This window comes from Salmo salar, chromosome ssa04, assembly GCF_905237065.1.
Source record: "Salmo salar chromosome ssa04, Ssal_v3.1, whole genome shotgun sequence".
In the NCBI taxonomy this organism is placed as follows: domain Eukaryota; kingdom Metazoa; phylum Chordata; class Actinopteri; order Salmoniformes; family Salmonidae; genus Salmo; species Salmo salar.
The window spans coordinates 3,350,911-3,372,659 of NC_059445.1; the positions used below are offsets into that span (position 1 = coordinate 3,350,911).

Here is a 21,749-nt window from a genome sequence, read left to right on the forward strand (position 1 = left end):
AAGTGTTTAAAGTTGAGTTCAGGCCCTCCAATACAACACACACACACTAATAGCTAGTCCTCACACAGGACAGTAACTACATGAGCTGGTGAGGTATTCATATGTGGTATCAATTAACACGGGTCATAACACCCCCCCCCTCTCTCTCTCTCCTCTCTCTCTCTCTCTCTCTCTACTCGTCTCTCTCTCTCTCTCTCTCTCTCTCTCTCTCTCTCTCTCTCTCTCTCTCTCTCTCTCTCTCTCTCTCTCTCTCTCTCTCCCGGGGAGAAGCGGGGTCCCCGGTGAGTTTAAATGCGAACAGCACGTGGATAGTACAACCCTCTCGAGCAGGACGCTCCGTGTAGCAGCCGGGGAGCTCGAGGAGGGGACAGATGCAGCAGGGAGGAGGACATTTACTACCCGCCGAGGACGCGTGGATGGGATCCAACTGATTTTTTCCTGGAGGTGATTAAGTTATGTCGAATCTTAACACCTAGGACAGTTTGTCTTCGGAGTGAATTGTTGAATATTTTTCTGATTTAGTCCGTTTCTGTCTCGGAATGGATTGGAGATGACAGCGCTGAATATAAGAGGCAGGTGGGAGAGAGAGAGAGAAAGAGGGGAAAGGGACGGTGTGATTTCAACGTTTTTCTCCAAAGACGTGAAATATAACTAACCTTTGTGGATGTGTGCTAGCAAATAACACATATTATTTCCCAGATTTTTTTATTTGTATTTTTTTTTACCGTCATGACCTGAGTGATTAAAATAATGGATTTCTTGAATTTCTCCGGGGTGGTAGACGAGTGGAATACCACATACACCAACTCCTCGGCTACCGGGAACAGTAAGTACTCTCTCCTCTCCATAACCGGACTGACGGTAGTCGTTGGCTTTCTCATCCTGTTTACTATTGTGGGCAACGTTCTGGTGGTCATCGCCGTTTTGACCAGCCGCGCTCTCAAACCGCCGCAGAACCTCTTTCTGGTGTCTCTCGCCAGTGCGGACATCCTGGTGGCTACTCTCGTCATGCCCTTCTCTTTAGCAAATGAACTCATGGGCTACTGGTTCTTCGGGGAAAGTTTGGTGCGACATCTACTTGGCGTTGGACGTCCTCTTTTGTACGTCGTCTATAGTTCACCTGTGCGCTATCAGCCTCGATCGTTACTGGTCCATCACCCAGGCGATAGAATACAACCAGAAGCGGACTCCTAAACGGCTGAACGGGATGATCGTGGTGGTATGGCTGATCTCGGCCGTTATTTCCTTTCCGCCGTTGATCTCCATGGACAGGAGCAGCGGTGGGGAGATCAGTCCTCAGTGTCGGCTGAATGACGAGACCTGGTATATTCTCTACTCCAGCATAGGATCCTTCTTCGCTCCCTGCGTTATCATGATACTAGTGTACATCAGGTGAGTTGACTTCCCCCTTTACTTAAACCCTCCTAATGTAGTGCACTTCCTAGTGTGTGTCTGAAATGGTACCATGTTCCCCTATTCCAGGATACTTCCTAGTGTGTGTCTGAAATGGTACCTCTTCCCCTATCTAGGATACTTCCTAGTGTGTGTCTGAAATGGTACCTGTTCCCCTATCTAGGATACTTCCTAGTGTGTGTCTGAAATGGTACCATGTTCCCCTATCTAGTATACTATCTAGTGTGTGTCTGAAATGGTACCTGTTCCACTATCTAGTATACTATCTAGTGTGTCTGAAATGGTACCCTGTTCCCCTATCTAGTATACTATCTAGTGTGTGTCTGAAATGGTACCATGTTCCCCTATCTAGTATACTACCTAGTGTGTGTCTGAAATGGTACCATGTTCCCCTATCTATGATACTTCCTAGTGTGTGTCTGAAATGGTACCATGTTCCCCTATCTAGTATACTATCTAGTGTGTGTCTGAAATGGTACCATGTTCCCCTATCTAGTATACTATCTAGTGTGTGTCTGAAATGGTACCATGTTCCCCTATCTAGTATACTATCTAGTGTGTGTCTGAAATGGTACCATGTTCCCCTATCTATGATACTTCCTAGAGTGTGTCTGAAATGGTACCCTGTTCTCCTATCTAGTATACTTCCTAGTGTGTGTCTGAAATGGTACCTCTTCCCCTATCAAGGATACTATCTAGTGTGTGTCTGAAATGGTACCATGTTCCCCTATCTAGTATACTATCTAGTGTGTAGCGCTAAATGACTAAAATGTAAGTGATGATTCTTCTTCTGATCAGGATCTACCAGGTTGCTAAGACGCGGACGCGGACCATGTCAGAGAAGAAGAGAGAGGTGGAGGACAACGGAACCGCCCGTTAGACGTTAACGGGTTGGAGCAGGGGGCGAGGAGGGGTGCGGAGGGTCTCTGAAGGAAAACGGTGGGTGCGGAGGGGTTGCCCGGGAGAATGGGCACTGCCAGCGGCAGCAGAAGACGCCCGGTACCACCGGGCTGTTACCCAACGAGCCCAAATTAACCCCCGACCCCGACGATGGAGACGACTTTGACGACAGCAGCTCGTCTGACGAAAAACCCACATCCGCCAAAAAACATTCCTCTTCCCATCAGCATCACCACCATCACCACCACCACCATCACCATGACGACAAGAAGGATTCCAAACCTTCAGAGAGAAGGAAGTCCACAGGAAGCAGGAAGAGCAGCTTGGCTTCGTCCAAACGCTCAGAGAGCAAGAAGTCGCGCACCAGCTCTAAGTCCATTGAGCTGTTTTCGTCACGTAGGAAGCGGCGTAGCACCGTAAACAGGAAGAAAATAACAGCAGCGAGGGAGAAGAGGTTTACCTTCGTCTTGGCGGTGGTGATGGGCGTCTTCGTGATCTGCTGGTTCCCCTTCTTCTTCAGCTACAGGTATTCTACTGTGTTTCTGCTGTGTTTCTACTGTATTTCTGCTGTGTTTCTACTGTGTTTCTGCTGTGTTTCTACTGTATTTCTACTGTATTTCTACTGGTTTCTGCTGTGTTTCTGTGTTTCTGTGTTCCTACTGGTTTCTGTGTTTCTACTGTGTTTCTGTGTTCCTACTGGTTTCTGTGTTTCTACTGTGTTTCTGTGTTCCTACTGGTTTCTGTGTTTCTACTGTGTTTCTGTGTTTCTACTGTGTTCCTGTGTTTCTACTGTGTTTCTGTGTTTCTGCTGTGTTTCTGTGTTTCTACTGTGTTTCTGTGTTTCTACCCTGTTTCTGCTGTGTTTCTACTGTGTTTCTGCTGTGTTTCTGCTGTGTTTCTACTGTGTTTCTGCTGTGTTTCTACTGTGTTTCTGCTGTGTTTCTACTGTGTTTCTGCTGTGTTTCTACTGTATTTCTACTGTATTTCTGTGTTTCTGTGTTCCTACTGGTTTCTGTGTTTCTACTGTGTTTCTGTGTTCCTACTGGTTTCTGTGTTTCTACTGTGTTCCTGTGTTTCTACTGTGTTCCTGTGTTTCTGCTGTGTTTCTGTGTTTCTACTGTGTTTCTACTGTGTTTCTACTGTGTTTCTGTGTTCCTACTGGTTTCTGTGTTCCTACTGGTTTCTGTGTTTCTGTGTTTCTACTGTGTTTCTGTGTTTCTACTGTGTTTCTCTGTTTCTACTGGTTTCTGTGTTTCTACTGTGTTTCTGTGTTTCTACTGTGTATCTGTGTTTCTGTGTTTCTACTGTGTTTCTGTGTTTCTACTGTATTTCTACTGTGTTTCTGTGTTTCTACTGTGTTTCTACTGTGTTTCTACTGTGTTTCTGTGTTCCTACTGGTTTCTGTGTTCCTACTGGTTTCTGTGTATCTGTGTTTCTGTGTTTCTACTGTGTTTCTGTGTTTCTACTGTGTTTCTCTGTTTCTACTGGTTTCTGTGTATCTGTGTTTCTGTGTTTCTACTGTGTTTCTGTGTTTCTACTGTATTTCTACTGTGTTTCTGTGTTTCTACTGTGTTCCTACTGTGTTTCAGTGTTTCTGTGATTTATCTGTGTTCCTACTGTGTTTCTGTGTTTCTACTGTGTTCCTACTGTGTTTCTGTGTTTCTACTGGTTTCTGTGTTTCTACTGTGTATCTGTGTTTCTACTGTGTTTCTGTGTTTCTACTGTGTTCCTACTGTGTTTCAGTGTTTCTGTGATTTATCTGTGTTCCTACTGTGTTTCTGTGTTTCTAATGTGTTTCTGTGTTTCTACTGGTTTCTGTGTTTCTGTGTTTCTGTGTTTCTACTGTGTTTCTACTGTGTATCTGTGTTTCTGTGTTTCTACTGTGTTTCTACTGATTTCTGTGTTTCTACTGTGTTTCTACTGTGTTTCTGTTTCTACTGGTTTCTGTGTTTCTACTGTGTTTCTGTGTTTCTACTGTGTTTCTGTGCTTCTACTGTGTTTCTGTGCTTCTACTGTGTTTCTGTGTTTCTACTGTGTTTCTGTGTTTCTACTGGTTTCTGTGTTTCTACTGTGTTTCTGTGTTTCTACTGTGTTTCTGTGTTTCTGCTGTGTTTCTGTGTTTCTACTGTGTTTCTGTGTTCCTACTGTGTTTCTGTGTTCCTACTGTGTTTCTGTGTTTCTACTGTGTTTGTGTTTCTACTGTGTTTGTGTGTTTCTACTGGTTTCTACTGTGTTTCTAATGTGGTTCTACTGGTTTCTACTGTGTTTATACTGTGTTTCTACTTTGTTTCTATTAGTTTCTACTGTGTTTCTGTATTTCTACTGTATGTCTACTGGTTTCTACTGTGTTTCTACTGGTTTCTACTGAGTTTCTACTGTGTTTCTACTGTGTTTCTACTGTGTTTCTACTGTTTTCTACTGTGTTTCTACTGTTTTCTACTGTGTTGCTACTGGTTTCTATTGTGTTTCATGTATTTCCAATGTGTTTCTACTTGTTTCTCCTGTGTTTCTGCTGGTTTCTACTGTGTTTCTACTGTGTTTCTACTGGTTTCTATTGTGTTTCTGTGTTTCTACTGGATTCTTCTTGTTTCTACTGTGTTTCTATTGGTTTCTACTGTATTTCTATTGAATTATTCTAGATTCTACTGTGTTTCTACTGGTATCTACTGATTCTGCTGGGTTATACTGGTTTCTACTGATTCTACTATTTCTACTGTGTTTCTACTGGTTTCTACTGATTCTGCTGTTTTCTACTGGTTTCTACTGTGTTTCTACTGGTTTCTACTGATTTTACTGGTTTCTACTGGTTTCTACTGGTTTCTACTCTGTATTTCTACTATGTATTCTACACAGTAATACTGTAATACAAAATATTCCAATGCTCCAGAGTTCTGTAACAGATTTCCCCATCAGGTAAGAGGAGCAGACACCATTGAGCCAATTATTTGTCTTATATTGCTCGTTGTTTACTTTGAGTTCTTTTAGCTTCTTAAGTCATTTGATTGTGTTTTTTTTACTGTAAGGTCAGTGTGGTGAGATTTCACTCTAAGGTTGTGTCCATCTAAATTTAGTAGGGTCCTTTGTAGAGAACAGGGCGGTGGCATTTGGGACGACAACAAAATACTTCGATTTTTTTTATTTGACTACAGCCAGGTGGTAGCCAACTGTTAGAGTGATGGATTGATTGATTAATTGATTGTATTTGATCTGCCTGCAGCCTGTATGGAGTGTGCCGGGCGCCATGTGAGATCCCTGAGTCTCTTTTTAAGTTCTTCTTCTGGATAGGCTATGTTAACAGCTCCCTCAACCCTGTCATCTACACCATCTTCAACCAGGACTTTAGACGCAGGCCTTCCAGAAGATTCTAGTCTGCAAGTCAGGGAAGAGGTCTTTCTGAACGTGGATAGTCCAACAGTATATACTGTACAGTACATGGACCTATATACAAGTCATGGAAGAGGTCTTTCTGAACGTGGATAGTCCAACAGTATATACTGTACAGTACATGGACCTATATACAAGTCATGGAAGAGGTCTTTCTGAACGTGGATAGTCCAACAGTATATACTGTACAGTACATGGACCTATATACAAGTCATGGAAGAGGTCTTTCTGAACGTGGATAGCCCAACAGTAAATACTGTACAGTACATGGACCTATATACAAGTCATGGAAGAGGTCTTTCTGAACGTGGATAGTCCAACAGTATATACTGTACAGTACATGGACCTATATACAAGTCATGGAAGAGGTCTTTCTGAACGTGGATAGTCCAACAGTAAATACTGTACAGTACATGGACCTATATACAAGTCATGGAAGAGGTCTTTCTGAACAGACAGGGATGTGGGCCTATATTTGAACATGGATGAACCTACAGTATATGGATATTTTAGTCCATTACTTTTGACCAGAACCCAGTCATTCAGAAAATACTCTGTAAGTCATGGAATAGGTCCTCCTGAGGGGAAGTCACATGGACCCTAATGCTTTCTCCAGTCACATGGACCCTAATGCTTTCTCCAGTCACATGGACCCTAATGCTTTCTCCAGTCACATGGACCCTAATGCTTTCTCCAGTCACATGGACCCTAATGCTTTCTCCAGTCACATGGACCCTAATGCTTTCTCCAGTCACATGGACCATAATACTTTCTCCAGTCACATGGACCATAATGCTTTCTCCAGTCACATGGACCCTAATGCTTTCTCCAGTCACATGGACCCTAATGCTTTCTCCAGTCACATGGACCCTAATGCTTTCTCCAGTCACATGGACCCTAATGCTTTCTCCAGTCACATGGACCCTAATGCTTTCTCCAGTCACATGGACCATAATGCTTTCTCCAGTCACATGGACCCTAATGCTTTCTCCAGTCACATGGACCCTAATGCTTTCTCCAGTCACATGGACCCTAATGCTTTCTCCAGTCACATGGACCATAATACTTTCTCCAGTCACATGGACCATAATGCTTTCTCCAGTCACATGGACCCTAATGCTTTCTCCAGTCACATGGACCCTAATGCTTTCTCCAGTCACATGGACCCTAATGCTTTCTCCAGTCACATGGACCCTAATGCTTTCTCCAGTCACATGGACCATAATGCTTTCTCCAGTCACATGGACCCTAATGCTTTCTCCAGTCACATGGACCATAATTCTTTCTCCAGTCACATGGACCATAATGCTTTCTCCAGTCACATGGACCCTAATGCTTTCTCCAGTCACATGGACCCTAATGCTTTCTCCAGTCACATGGACCCTAATGCTTTCTCCAGTCACATGGACCATAATGCTTTCTCCAGTCACATGGACCCTAATGCTTTCTCCAGTCACATGGACCAATATACATTGGGCTGTATTTAAAATGCCAACATATTCTCTATGAAGGTCACATGGATTCACATGTGACTCAGCAGATGAAGGATATCAAGGATCTGGAAAGATTCTGTATGGAGGAATGGTCTAAGATTCCTCCCAACGTGTTCTCCAATCTCATCATTTATTTGATTTATTTAACTTTTGTTATCAGGGAGTCACACTGAGACCAAGGTCTCTTTTACAGATGAGCCCTGATTTACAGAAATACACACATCAATATAAATACGAAATACACAAACACATTCATCAGTAATAAGGTCCATAATCAGCTTTCTGAATGGACCTAGACACCAGAACATCACATTTAATTGTTCAACAAATAAGGTGCAAGAAAACTAAAAGCTGATTTACCTAAGTCAGTAGAGACCAAAGGAATTTCCAGAATTAACCATCCCTGAGACCAGGTGTGGTAAGTCGTATGTCTGAATTTTAGCAAAGATTTACAGTGGGACTTTTTGTAAAAGGCCTTTATAAATGAAAACATAGAGATGTATCAATCTCTGTGACATCACAGAGGGGCAACCAACTTCCTGGTTAGAGAACGCAGTGATGACATCACAGAGGGCCAACCAACTTCCTGGTTAGAGAACGCAGTGATGACATCACAGAGGGCCAACCAACTTCCTGGTTAGAGAACGCAGTGATGACATCACAGAGGGCCAACCAACTTCCTGGTTAGAGGACGCAGCGATGACATCACAGAGGGCCAACCAACTTCCTGGTTAGAGGACGCAGCGATGAGTACTAAAATTGTCGGCCATAATAAAGCGCGGTGTGCTATGATAAAACTGCATCTATCAGCTATAAAGAAGCGGCAGCTGATTTAATATAGATGATGTTGCCATAGTCTATCCCTTATAGGAACGTTGATTGAATAATCTGCTTTCTACTATGTAGCAAGAGGCGTGACCTATTTCTATAAAATAAGCCAATTTTTAGTCTCAGCTTCTTTTCTAACTCATCAATATGCTTTTTAAAAAGACAGCTTTTCATCTATCCAGATACCCAGATATTTGTAAGCAGGGACACGATCAATATGGACACCATCCGAAGGCCATTAAATCATCAGAGTTATTTTGACACTCTCTAGAGAACAACATATAATGAGTTTTGCCTGCATTCAATACTAATTTCATGTCAACAAAGTTTTTCTGTAATACAATGAATGCAGACTGTAGTTCAGTTAGAGTCTGGTCAACCGTGGGGGCAATAGAATACACAACGTAGACTATAGTGACTGTTAAAAAGTAGACTATTGGAACTGATCTACCGTAGACTATAGTGACTGATCGACTGTAGAATATAGTGACTGATGGACTGTAGACTATAGTGACTGATCTACCGTAGACTATAGTGACTGATCTACCGTAGACTATAGTGACTGATCGACTGTAGAATATAGTGACTGATGGACTGTAGACTATAGTGACTGATGGACTGTAGACTATAGTGACTGATCTACCGTAGACTATAGTGACTGATCGACTGTAGACTATAGTGACTGATAAACCGTAGACTATAGTGACTGATAAACCATAGACTATAGTGACTGATCAATCATAGACTATAGTGACTGATCAATCATAGACTATAGTGACTGACAAAACGTAGACTATAGTGACTGATCGACTGTAGACTATAGTGACTGATCAACCATAGACTATAGTGACTGATCAACCATAGACTATAGTGACTGTTAAAACGTAGACTATAGTGACTGTTAAAACGTAGACTATAGTGACTGATAAAACGTAGACGATAGTGACTGATCAACCTAACACTATAGTGACTGATCAACCTAACAATATAGTGACTGATCAACCTAACAATATAGTGACTGATAAAACGTAGACTATAGTGACTGATCAACCTAACAATATAGTGACTGATCAACCTAACAATATAGTGACTGTTAAAAAGTAGACTATAGTGACTGATAAACTGTAGACTATAGTGACTGATGGACCGTAGACTATAGTGACTGATCTACTGTAGACTATAGTGACTGATAAACTGTAGACTATAGTGACTGATTAACCGTAGACTATAGTGACTGATCTACCGTAGACTATAGTGACTGATGGACCGTAGACTATAGTGACTGATCTACTGTAGACTATAGTGACTGATAAACTGTAGACTATAGTGACTGATAAACCGTAGACTATAGTGACTGATCTACTGTAGACTATAGTGACTGATAAACCGTAGACTATAGTGACTGATCTACTGTAGACTATAGTGACTGATAAACCGTAGACTATAGTGACTGATTAACCGTAGACTATAGTGACTGATCTATTGTAGACTATAGTGACTGATAAACCGTAGACTATAGTGACTGATCGACTGTAGACTATAGTGACTGATCAACCATAGACTATAGTGACTGATCAACTGTAGACTATAGTGACTGATGGACCGTAGACTATAGTGACTGATCAACCGTAGACTATAGTGACTGATAAACCGTAGACTATAGTGACTGATGGACTGTAGACTATAGTGACTGATGGACTGTAGACTATAGTGACTGATGGACTGTAGACTATAGTGACTGATCGACTGTAGACTATAGTGACTGATCGACTGTAGACTATAGTGACTGATGGACTGTAGACTATAGTGACTGATCGACCGTAGACTATAGTGACTGATCGACTGTAGACTATAGTACTCTGATGGACTGTAGACTATAGTGACTGATGGACTGTAGACTATAGTGAGTGATCGACCGTAGACTATAGTGACTGATGGACTGTAGACTATAGTGGCTGATGGACTGTAGACTATAGTGACTGATCGACTGTAGACTATAGTGACTGATCGACTGTAGACTATAGTGACTGATCGACTGTAGACTATAGTGACTGATCGACTGTAGACTATAGTGACTGATCAACTGTAGACTATAGTGACTGATCAACTGTAGACTATAGTGACTGATCGACTGTAGACTATAGTGACTGATCGACTGTAGACTATAGTGACTGATCAAACATAGACTATAGTGACTGATCAACTGTAGACTATAGTCCCAAAGCCTGGAAATGTTTTTTACACAGATGGTGTAACTGTTAAACACGTCTAGCTCTGCTGGCAGAATGTAATGCACTAGCAGGGTCCCGGCTTCAGCTTTCAGATTTAAAGAAAAGCTGTTAATAAGAATATGGTAAAGTTGGGAGGTTTTTTTTCCGGGTATAAAAGAGATGTTGGAGAGAGAACCACTGAAACTTTGTCTATTTATACAGTGACTACAAGCCATGGACTATTGGAGAGAGAACCACTGAAACTGTATCTATTTATACAGTGACTACAAGCCATGGACTATTGGAAAGAGAACCACTGAAACATTGTCTATTTTCACAGTGGCTACAAGCCATGGACTATTGGAGAGAGAACCACTGAAACTGTATCTATTTATACAGTGACTACAAGCCATGGACTATTGGAAAGAGAACCACTGAAACTTTGTCTATTTTCACAGTGGCTACAAGCCATGGACTATTGGAGAGAGAACCACTGAAACATTGTCTATTTATACAGTGGTTACAAGCCATGAACTATTGGAGAGAGAATCACTGAAACAGCTATTTATACAGTGGTTACAAGCCATGGACTATTGGAGAGAGAATCACTGAAACAGCTATTTATACAGTGACTACAAGCCATGGACTATTGGAGAGAGAATCACTGAAACAGCTATTTATACAGTGGCTACAAGCCATGGACTATTGGAGAGAGAATCACTGAAACATTATCTATTTATACAGTGGCTACAAGCCATGGACTATTGGAGAGAGAACCACTGAAACTTTGTCTATTTATACAGTGGCTACAAGCCATGGACTATTGGAGAGAGATCCACTGAAATATTGTCTATTTATACAGTGGCTACAAGAACTATTTCAGAGAGAATCACTGAAACATTGTCTATTTATACAGTGGCTATAAGCCATGGACTATTGGAGAGATGAACAGAGACATTAGGTGTCTACACATGCCGAGAGATCAACTCAAATTGAACATTGGGTTGCTGTCTACAGGGTGATTACAAGCCATGGACTTCAACAGGGAGCACAGACGGACAAACCGACAGACCGACGGACAGAAGGACATGGGACTATTACAATACAAGCCGTTGACTTCAACAGGAAGCACAGATGAACGAACAGACGGCCGGACAGAGGGACATTGGATGGGTACAATACAAGCCATTGACTACAGTAGATAGCAACTGGCACTTTGATTAATGTAATTGACTTCTGTCTTCTTATGGCCTTGACAATCCACATACACACGACAGCTGTGACCTCACAGTAGACACACAGTATTTATCTGTTATACGTACGTCCTCGCATACTGAGTGAGTGCTTCCAAAATGGCACCCTATTCCCTATTTAGTGCACTACTTTCGACTGGGGCCCATAGGTTTTGTCCAGGGCCCATAGGGTTTGAACAGGGCCCATAGGGTTTGAACAGGATCCATAGGGTTTGAACAGGGCCCATAGGGTTTGACCAGGGCCCATAGGGTTTGAACAGGGCCCATAGGGTTTGAACAGGGCCCATAGGGTTTGAACAGGGCCCATAGGGTTTGAACAGGATCCATAGGGTTTGAACAGGGCCCATAGGGTTTGACCAGGGCCCATAGGGTTTGAACAGGGCCCATAGGGTTTGAACAGGGCCCATAGGGTTTGAACAGGGCCCATAGGGTTTGAACAGGGCCCATAGGGTTTGAACAGGACCCATAGGGTTTGAACAGGACCCATAAGGTTTGAACAGGACCCATAAGGTTTGAACAGGACCCATAGGGTTTGAACAGGGCCCATAGGGTTTGAACAGGGCCCTTAAGGTTTGACCAAGGAGCATAGGGTTTGACCAGGGCTCTGGTCAAAAGTAGGTCACTACTCAGGGATTATGGTGGCATTTGGAACTGACCCACTAACTATAATGTGATTTTGGGGACTTTGGGACAAAAAGGCTCATTTGCTAACTGTCTCAGTCGATAGCAACAAAGATGTTTATGTCCGAAAAATAACATAATATTACCCAAATCATGTTCCATTATTAAGGCTTCTAGTGTTTTACCCTCAGCAGTGAAGAAAAGGGGTCCCAAATGGCCCTCTGTTCCCTACATATTCCCTATGGGCCCTGGTCAAAAGCAGTGCACTACATATTGAATAAGGGGTCATTTGCAACCAGCTCTCACAGTCTCACGTCGGAATTAGACGTTCGCCCATGTTTCCCAAACGTCACATTTTGAAGTGTTTGGTTACTTCGTACTTTATCGTTCGAAGGTTAAGGTTGACTTGCCAAGTTAAATAAAGGTTAAATAAAAATAAAAGGTTAGTCATTAACTCCTGATTCTTAAGGTTAGTCATTAACTCCTGATTCTTAAGGTTAGTCATTAACTCCTGATTCTTAAGGTTAGTCATTAACTCCTGATTCTTAAGGTTAGTCATTATTAACTCCTGATTCTTAAGGTTAGTTATTAACTCCTGATTCTTAAGGTTAGTCATTATTAACTCCTGATTCTTAAGGTTAGTCATTATTAACTCCTGATTCTTAAGGTTAGTCATTATTAACTCCTGATTCTTAAGGTTAGTCATTAACTCCTGATTCTTAAGGTTAGTCATTATTAACTCCTGATTCTTAAGGTTAGTCATTAACTCCTGATTCTTAAGGTTAGTCATTAACTCCTGATTCTTAAGGTTAGTCATTAACTCCTGATTCTTAAGGTTAGTCATTAACTCCTGATTCTTAAGGTTAGTCATTAACTCCTGATTCTTAAGGTTAGTCATTATTAACACCTGATTCTTAAGGTTAGTCATTATTAACTCCTGATTCTTAAGGTTAGTCATTAACTCCTGATTCTAAAGGTTAGTCATTAACTCCTGATTCTTAAGGTTAGTCATTAACTCCTGATTCTTAAGGTTAGTCATTAACTTCTGATTCTTAAGGTTAGTCATTATTAACACCTGATTCTTAAGGTTAGTCATTATTAACTCCTGATTCTTAAGGTTAGTCATTATTAACTCCTGATTCTTAAGGTTAGTCATTAACTCCTGATTCTTAAGGTTAGTCAGTAACTCCTGATTCTAAAGGTTAGTCATTAACTCCTGATTCTTAAGGTTAGTCATTAACTCCTGATTCTTAAGGTTAGTCATTAACTTCTGATTCTTAAGGTTAGTCATTATTAACTCCTGATTCTTAAGGTTAGTCATTATTAACACCTGATTCTTAAGGTTAGTCATTATTAACTCCTGATTCTTAAGGTTAGTCATTATTAACTCCTGATTCTTAAGGTTAGTCATTATTAACTCCTGATTCTAAAGGTTAGTCATTAACTCCTGATTCTGAAGGTTAGTCATTAACTCCTGATTCTAAAGGTTAGTCATTAACTCCTGATTCTTAAGGTTAGTCATTAACTCCTGATTCTTAAGGTTAGTCATTAACTCCTGATTCTAAAGGTTAGTCATTAACTCCTGATTCTTAAGGTTAGTCATTAACTCCTGATTCTAAAGGTTAGTCATTAACTCCTGATTCTTAAGGTTAGTCATTAACTCCTAAGCCTACTTGAAGGTAACAGCTCTCACTGTTGCCCCTAGTGGCCAGTTTCCACATCTTCTCCTCAGACATGGGTGAACGTCCAATACCATTTTGAATCGCCGGAATGTTAAGGGTTCTGCTCTCCTCTGTTGCGACCAAATGGAATAAGCTACTGTGCAGTGTGTGTCTGTGTGTGCACTGTGTGTGTGTGTGTGCTGTGTTTGTTCGTGTGTGAGAGAGAAAGGGTGTGAGAGAGAAAGGGTGTGAGAGAGGGAGAGAGAGAGAGGGAGAGAGAGAGAGGGGAGAGAGAGAGGGAGAGAGGGTGAGTAAGTGTTTTCAGAATGCGAGTTTCGCCTTCTCCCAGCTGCTAGATGAAATGTGTGTGTGTGTGTGTGTGTGTGTCAGCATGCGTGCGACTCCAGTGTGTGTGTATGTGAGCGTGCGACTGCAGTGTGTGTATGTGAGCGTGCGACTCCAGTGTGTGTATGTGAGTGTCCGTGCGACTGCAGTGTGTGTGTGTGAGTGTCCGTGCGACTGCAGTGTGTGTGTGAGTGTCCGTGCGACTGCAGTGTGTGAGGCTGAGAACTGTCTACCACTCTCTGGGGAGCGTCTGTATCAGTGTGTGTGGAACTTCAGTGTGTGTGTGTGAATGTGTGTGTGCCTGTTAGTGTGTGTGTCTCTCTCTCTCTGGAGAGTGAATGCATCAGTGGAGGAGTCTCAACTACTCCTATTCTGTGACTCTCAATTTATCATCCTATTGTCATCAAAGATCTCTCTCTCTCTCTCTCTCTCTCTCTCTCTCTCTCTCTCTCTCTCTCTCTCTCTCTCCATCTCCCTCCCTCCCTCCCTCCCTCTCTCTCTCTCTCTCTCAACCTAAATGCCATGAAACAATGATATGTCTTTAAATACTTCTATCGATAGCTATATTGAATTTATTTATTTATTGTGTCAAGATCTAGACACTGTTGTAATGTATCCCCTTGTATATACTTTTAACAGTGCCATTACCTTATAGGATATGTTACAAATTGCTCCCTATTCCTTACATAGTGCACTACTTTAGCAAAACATATAGGGAATAGTGTGCCGTTTGTGATGCCTCCATTTACTAACTACAGTATAATCACAATATGTTGTCAAATTAAAATGAGGAATAAATATCTTGTTTTGTATTTCAGAATAATGAATACTGCTTTCGATTGATGTTCAAGTCCACATAAAGTTTTGTTTTGTCACTTTTGTATCGTCTTGTAATAATGATTGTAATGATCCCAAATGGCACGTTGTTCCCTATATAGTGCACTACTTTTGACCAGGACCCATAGAGGTTCTGGGCTCTGGTTACAGGTCAAAAGTAGTGTTCTATATAGGGAATGGGGTACCAATTAAGGACTGGTATTTTTTCAGAAACGACTGACTGAGTGTGGAGTCCGAGAGAGAGTTGGCCTCAAGCACAGGTGAAATAAAGAAGACATGAATAAATAAAAGTCTGACTCTGGAACATCAGCTATCCACTAATGGTCGCTCACGGCTCAATCTAATGATGTACCCCGCATGTGCACTACTTTTCACCAGGGAGCTGATGCTCGACTGTGGCCCTCAAGGAACTGGTCCAAAGTAATGCACTACATAGGGAATATGGTGCCGTTTGAGACAAATATTTACATCATTTTGGGTTGCACTACTGATACTACAGATACTACTGATACTACTGCTACTACATATACTACATATACTACAGATACTACAGATATTACAGGTAATACAGATACTACTGATACTACATATACTAGAGATACTACTGATACTAGTGATACTACACATACTACTGATACTAAAGATAATTAGAGATACTATTGACACCACAGATACTACTGATACTACAGATAGAGATACTACTGATACTACTGATACCACAGATACTACTGATATTACATATACTACTGATATTACAGATATTACAGATATTAATGATACTAAAGATACAACTGATACAACAGATATTAGAAATACTACATATATTACAGATACTACTGATAATACAGACACTACAGATACTATTAATACTACAGTTACTACAAATACTACTGATAGTACATATACTAATGATACTACAGATACTACTGATACCACTGATAATACAGATACTAAAGATACTAGAGATACTACTAATACTACAGATACTACACATACTAAAAATACTAATGATAGAACAGATACTACAGATACTAATGATACAACTGATACTACATATACTACTAATACTACAGATACTACATATACTACAAATACTACTGATAGTACATATACTAATGATACTACAGATACTACTGATACCACTGATACTACAGATAATACAGATACTACAGCTACTAAATATACTAGAGATACTACTAATACTACACATACTAAAGATACTAATGATAGAACAGACACTACAAATACTAATGATACAACTGATACTACATATACTACTAACACCACAGATACTACTGATACTACTGCTACTACAGATATTACATATATTACATATACTAAAGATACTATAAATACTACAGCTACTACGTATACTACAGATACTACAAATACTACATATTTTAGAGATACTACTGCTAGATACTGATACTACAGATAATACTGACACTAAAGCTAGTACATATACTACTGATACTACAGATATTACAAATAATACTGATACTACAGATACTACATATACTACTTAAACTGATAAAACTTCAGATACTACTAATACTACACATACTATAGATACCATTGATTCTACACATGCTGCAGATACCAGATATACTAAAGATACTGCTGCTACTACAGACAATACTGATACTACTGATACAGATACTAATGATACTACAGATACTACAGAAAATACAGTTACTACAGATACTACAGATAAGATTGATACTAAAGGCACTACACATACTACAGATTTTACTGATACTAGTGATACTACAGATGCTTCTGATACCACTGATACTACAGAGAATAGATATACTACTGACACGACAGATACTACAGACAATACAGATACTAAAGATACTACTGATACTACAGATAACACTGATACTACAGACACTACCACTACTACAGATACTACTGATACTACAGACAGTACAGATACGACGGATAATACTGATACTACTGAAACAAACTTAAGATAATACTGATACTACATATATTAATGATACTACAGGTAATACAGACACTACAGACACTACTGATACTACAGATAATATGGATACTAAAGATACCACATATACTACTGATACTACAGATACTACTGACACTACAGATATATCAGATACTACAGATACTAAAGATACTACTGACACTTCAGATACTACTGATACTACAGATATTACAAACGCTACAGATATTACAGATATTACAGATACTACATATACCACTGATACTACAGATACTACAGACACTAAATATTCTAATGATACTACTGATACTACAGATACTACTGAGACTACAGATACTACTGGTACTACAGATAATACAGATACTACTGACACAACTGATACTACATATACTAGAGATACTACTGATACAACTGATACTACATATACTAGAGATACTACTGATACTACAGATACTACAGACACTAAATATTCTAATGATACTACTGATACTACAGATACTACTGAGACTACAGATAGTACTGGTACTACAGATAATACAGATACTACTGACACAACTGATACTACATATACTAGAGATACTACTGATACTACAGATACTACAGACACTAAATATTCTAATGATACTACTGATACTACAGATACTACTGAGACTACAGATACTACTGACACTAAAGATACTACTGCTACTACTGATACTACAGATAGTACAGATACGACGGATAATACTGATACTACTGAAACAAACTAAAGCTAATACTGATACTACATATATTAATGATACTACAGGTAATACAGACACTACAGACACTACTGATACTACAGATAATATGGATACTAAACATACCACATATACTACTGATATTACAGATACTACAGATACTACTGACACTACAGATATTACAAATACTACAGATATATCAGATACTAAAGATACTACTGACACTTCAGATACTACTGATACTACAGATATTACAAACACTACAGATATTACAGATATTACAGATACTACAGATACCACTGATACTACAGATACTACTGATACTACAGATACTACATACACTACTGATACTACAGATACTACAGATACTACTGATACTACGGATACTAATGATACTTCAGCTACTACAGATACTACTGGTACTACAGATAATACAGATACTACAGATACAACTGATACTACATATACTAGAGATACTACTGATACTACAGATACTACAGACACTAAATATTCTAATGATACTACTGATACTATAGAGACTACAGATACTACAGACACTAAATATTCTAATGATACTACTGATACTACAGATACTATTGAGACTACAGATACTACTGACACTAAAGATAATACTGCTACTACAGATACTACAGATATTACAGATACTACAGATACTACTTATACTATAGATACTACTGCTACTACAGATACTACTGACACTAAAGATAATACTGCTACTACAGATACTACAGATATTACAGATACTACAGATACTACTTATACTAGAGATACTACTGCTACTACAGATACTACTGATACTGCTGATACTACAGATACTGCTGATACTACTGATACTATAGGTAATACAGATACTACAGACACTATGGATACTACAGATAAAACTGATACTAACAATACAAAAGAATCTACTGATACTACAGGTAATACAGATACTACGGATACTACAGATACTACAGATACTACAGATAATACTGATACTACAGATATTACTGATACTACTTATACTACAGATACTACTGATACTACAGATACTACTGATACTACAGATAATACTGATACTATCGAAAATACTGATTCTAAAGACACAATTGATACTACTGAACCTACAGATATTACTGATTCTACAGATAATACTGATACTACAGATATTACTGATACTACTTATACTACAGATACTACGGATACTACAGATACTAGAGATACTACAGATAAAACTGATACTAAAGATACTACAGAAACTACTGATACTACAGATACTACAGATACTACAGATAATACTGATACTACTGATACTACATATACTAGAGATACTACTGATACAACTGATACTACATATACTAGAGATACTACTGATACTACAGATACTACAGACACTAAATATTCTAATGATACTACTGATACTACAGATACTACTGAGACTACAGATAGTACTGGTACTACAGATAATACAGATACTACTGACACAACTGATACTACATATACTAGAGATACTACTGATACTACAGATACTACAGACACTAAATATTCTAATGATACTACTGATACTACAGATACTACTGAGACTACAGATACTACTGACACTAAAGATACTACTGCTACTACTGATACTACAGATAGTACAGATACGACGGATAATACTGATACTACTGAAACAAACTAAAGCTAATACTGATACTACATATATTAATGATACTACAGGTAATACAGACACTACAGACACTACTGATACTACAGATAATATGGATACTAAACATACCACATATACTACTGATATTACAGATACTACAGATACTACTGACACTACAGATATTACAAATACTACAGATATATCAGATACTAAAGATACTACTGACACTTCAGATACTACTGATACTACAGATATTACAAACACTACAGATATTACAGATATTACAGATACTACAGATACCACTGATACTACAGATACTACTGATACTACAGATACTACATACACTACTGATACTACAGATACTACAGATACTACTGATACTACGGATACTAATGATACTTCAGCTACTACAGATACTACTGGTACTACAGATAATACAGATACTACAGATACAACTGATACTACATATACTAGAGATACTACTGATACTACAGATACTACAGACACTAAATATTCTAATGATACTACTGATACTATAGAGACTACAGATACTACAGACACTAAATATTCTAATGATACTACTGATACTACAGATACTATTGAGACTACAGATACTACTGACACTAAAGATAATACTGCTACTACAGATACTACAGATATTACAGATACTACAGATACTACTTATACTATAGATACTACTGCTACTACAGATACTACTGACACTAAAGATAATACTGCTACTACAGATACTACAGATATTACAGATACTACAGATACTACTTATACTAGAGATACTACTGCTACTACAGATACTACTGATACTGCTGATACTACAGATACTGCTGATACTACTGATACTATAGGTAATACAGATACTACAGACACTATGGATACTACAGATAAAACTGATACTAACAATACAAAAGAATCTACTGATACTACAGGTAATACAGATACTACGGATACTACAGATACTACAGATACTACAGATAATACTGATACTACAGATATTACTGATACTACTTATACTACAGATACTACTGATACTACAGATACTACTGATACTACAGATAATACTGATACTATCGAAAATACTGATTCTAAAGACACAATTGATACTACTGAACCTACAGATATTACTGATTCTACAGATAATACTGATACTACAGATATTACTGATACTACTTATACTACAGATACTACGGATACTACAGATACTAGAGATACTACAGATAAAACTGATACTAAAGATACTACAGAAACTACTGATACTACAGATACTACAGATACTACAGATAATACTGATACTACAGATATTACTGATACTACTTATACTACAGATACTACTGATACTACAGATACTACTGATACTATCAAAAATACTGATTCTAAAGACACAATTGATACTACTGAACCTACAGATATTACTGATTCTACAGATAATACTGATACTAAAGACACTACAGATACTACAGACACTACTGCTACTACAGATACTACTGATACTACAGATACCACTGATACTACAGATATTACAGATACTAGGACCATACCTCAGGACTACCTGGCCTGATGACTCCTTGCTGTCCCCAGTCCACCTGGCCGTGCTGCTGCTCCAGTTTCAACTGTTCTGCCTGCGGCTATGGAACCCTGACCTGTTCACCGGATGTGCTACCTGTCCCAGACCTGCTGTTTTCAACTCTCTAGAGACAGCAGGAACGGTAGAGATACTCTCAATGATCGGCTATGAAAAGCCAACTGACATTTCCTCCTGAGGTGCTGACCTGTTGCACCCTCTACAACCACTGGGATTATTATTATTTGACCCTGCTGGTCATCTATGAACATTTGAACATCTTGGCCATGTTCTGTTATAATCTCCACCCGGCACAGCCAGAAGAGGACTGGCCACCCCTCATAGCCTGGTTCCTCTCTAGGTTTCTTCCTAGGATCTGGCCTTTCTAGGGAGTTTTTCCTAGCCACTGTGATTCTACAACTGCATTGCTTGCTGTTTGGGATTTTAATACGGATACTACTGAAACTAAAGATATTACTGATACAACAGATACTAATGATACTACAGGTGATACTGATACTACTGTCACTATAGATACTACTGACACTACAGCTACTACTGATACTAATGATACTACAGATACTACTGATACTACATACACTACTGATGCTACTGGTATTACAGATACTACTGATACTACTGATACTACAGATACTACATACACTACTAATACTACTGATACTACAGATACTACAGATACTACTGATACCACAGATACTATAGATACTACAGATACTACAGCTACTATAGATACTATAGATACTACTTATACTACAGATACTACGGATACCACAGATACTATATATACTACTGATACTACATATACCACACATACAATATATACTACTGTTACTACAACATTATACAGGGGAATGATAACAGACTAGTCTGATGG

The 21,749-nt window shown here is 39.1% G+C and overlaps 1 pseudogene; it reads left to right on the forward strand.

Annotated features, from left to right (window-relative positions):
* Positions 1 to 247: 247 nt before the first annotated feature.
* LOC106599408 (alpha-2C adrenergic receptor-like) lies at positions 248 to 5,724 on the forward strand (annotated as a pseudogene).
* The last annotated feature ends 16,025 nt before the right edge of the window (positions 5,725 to 21,749 follow it).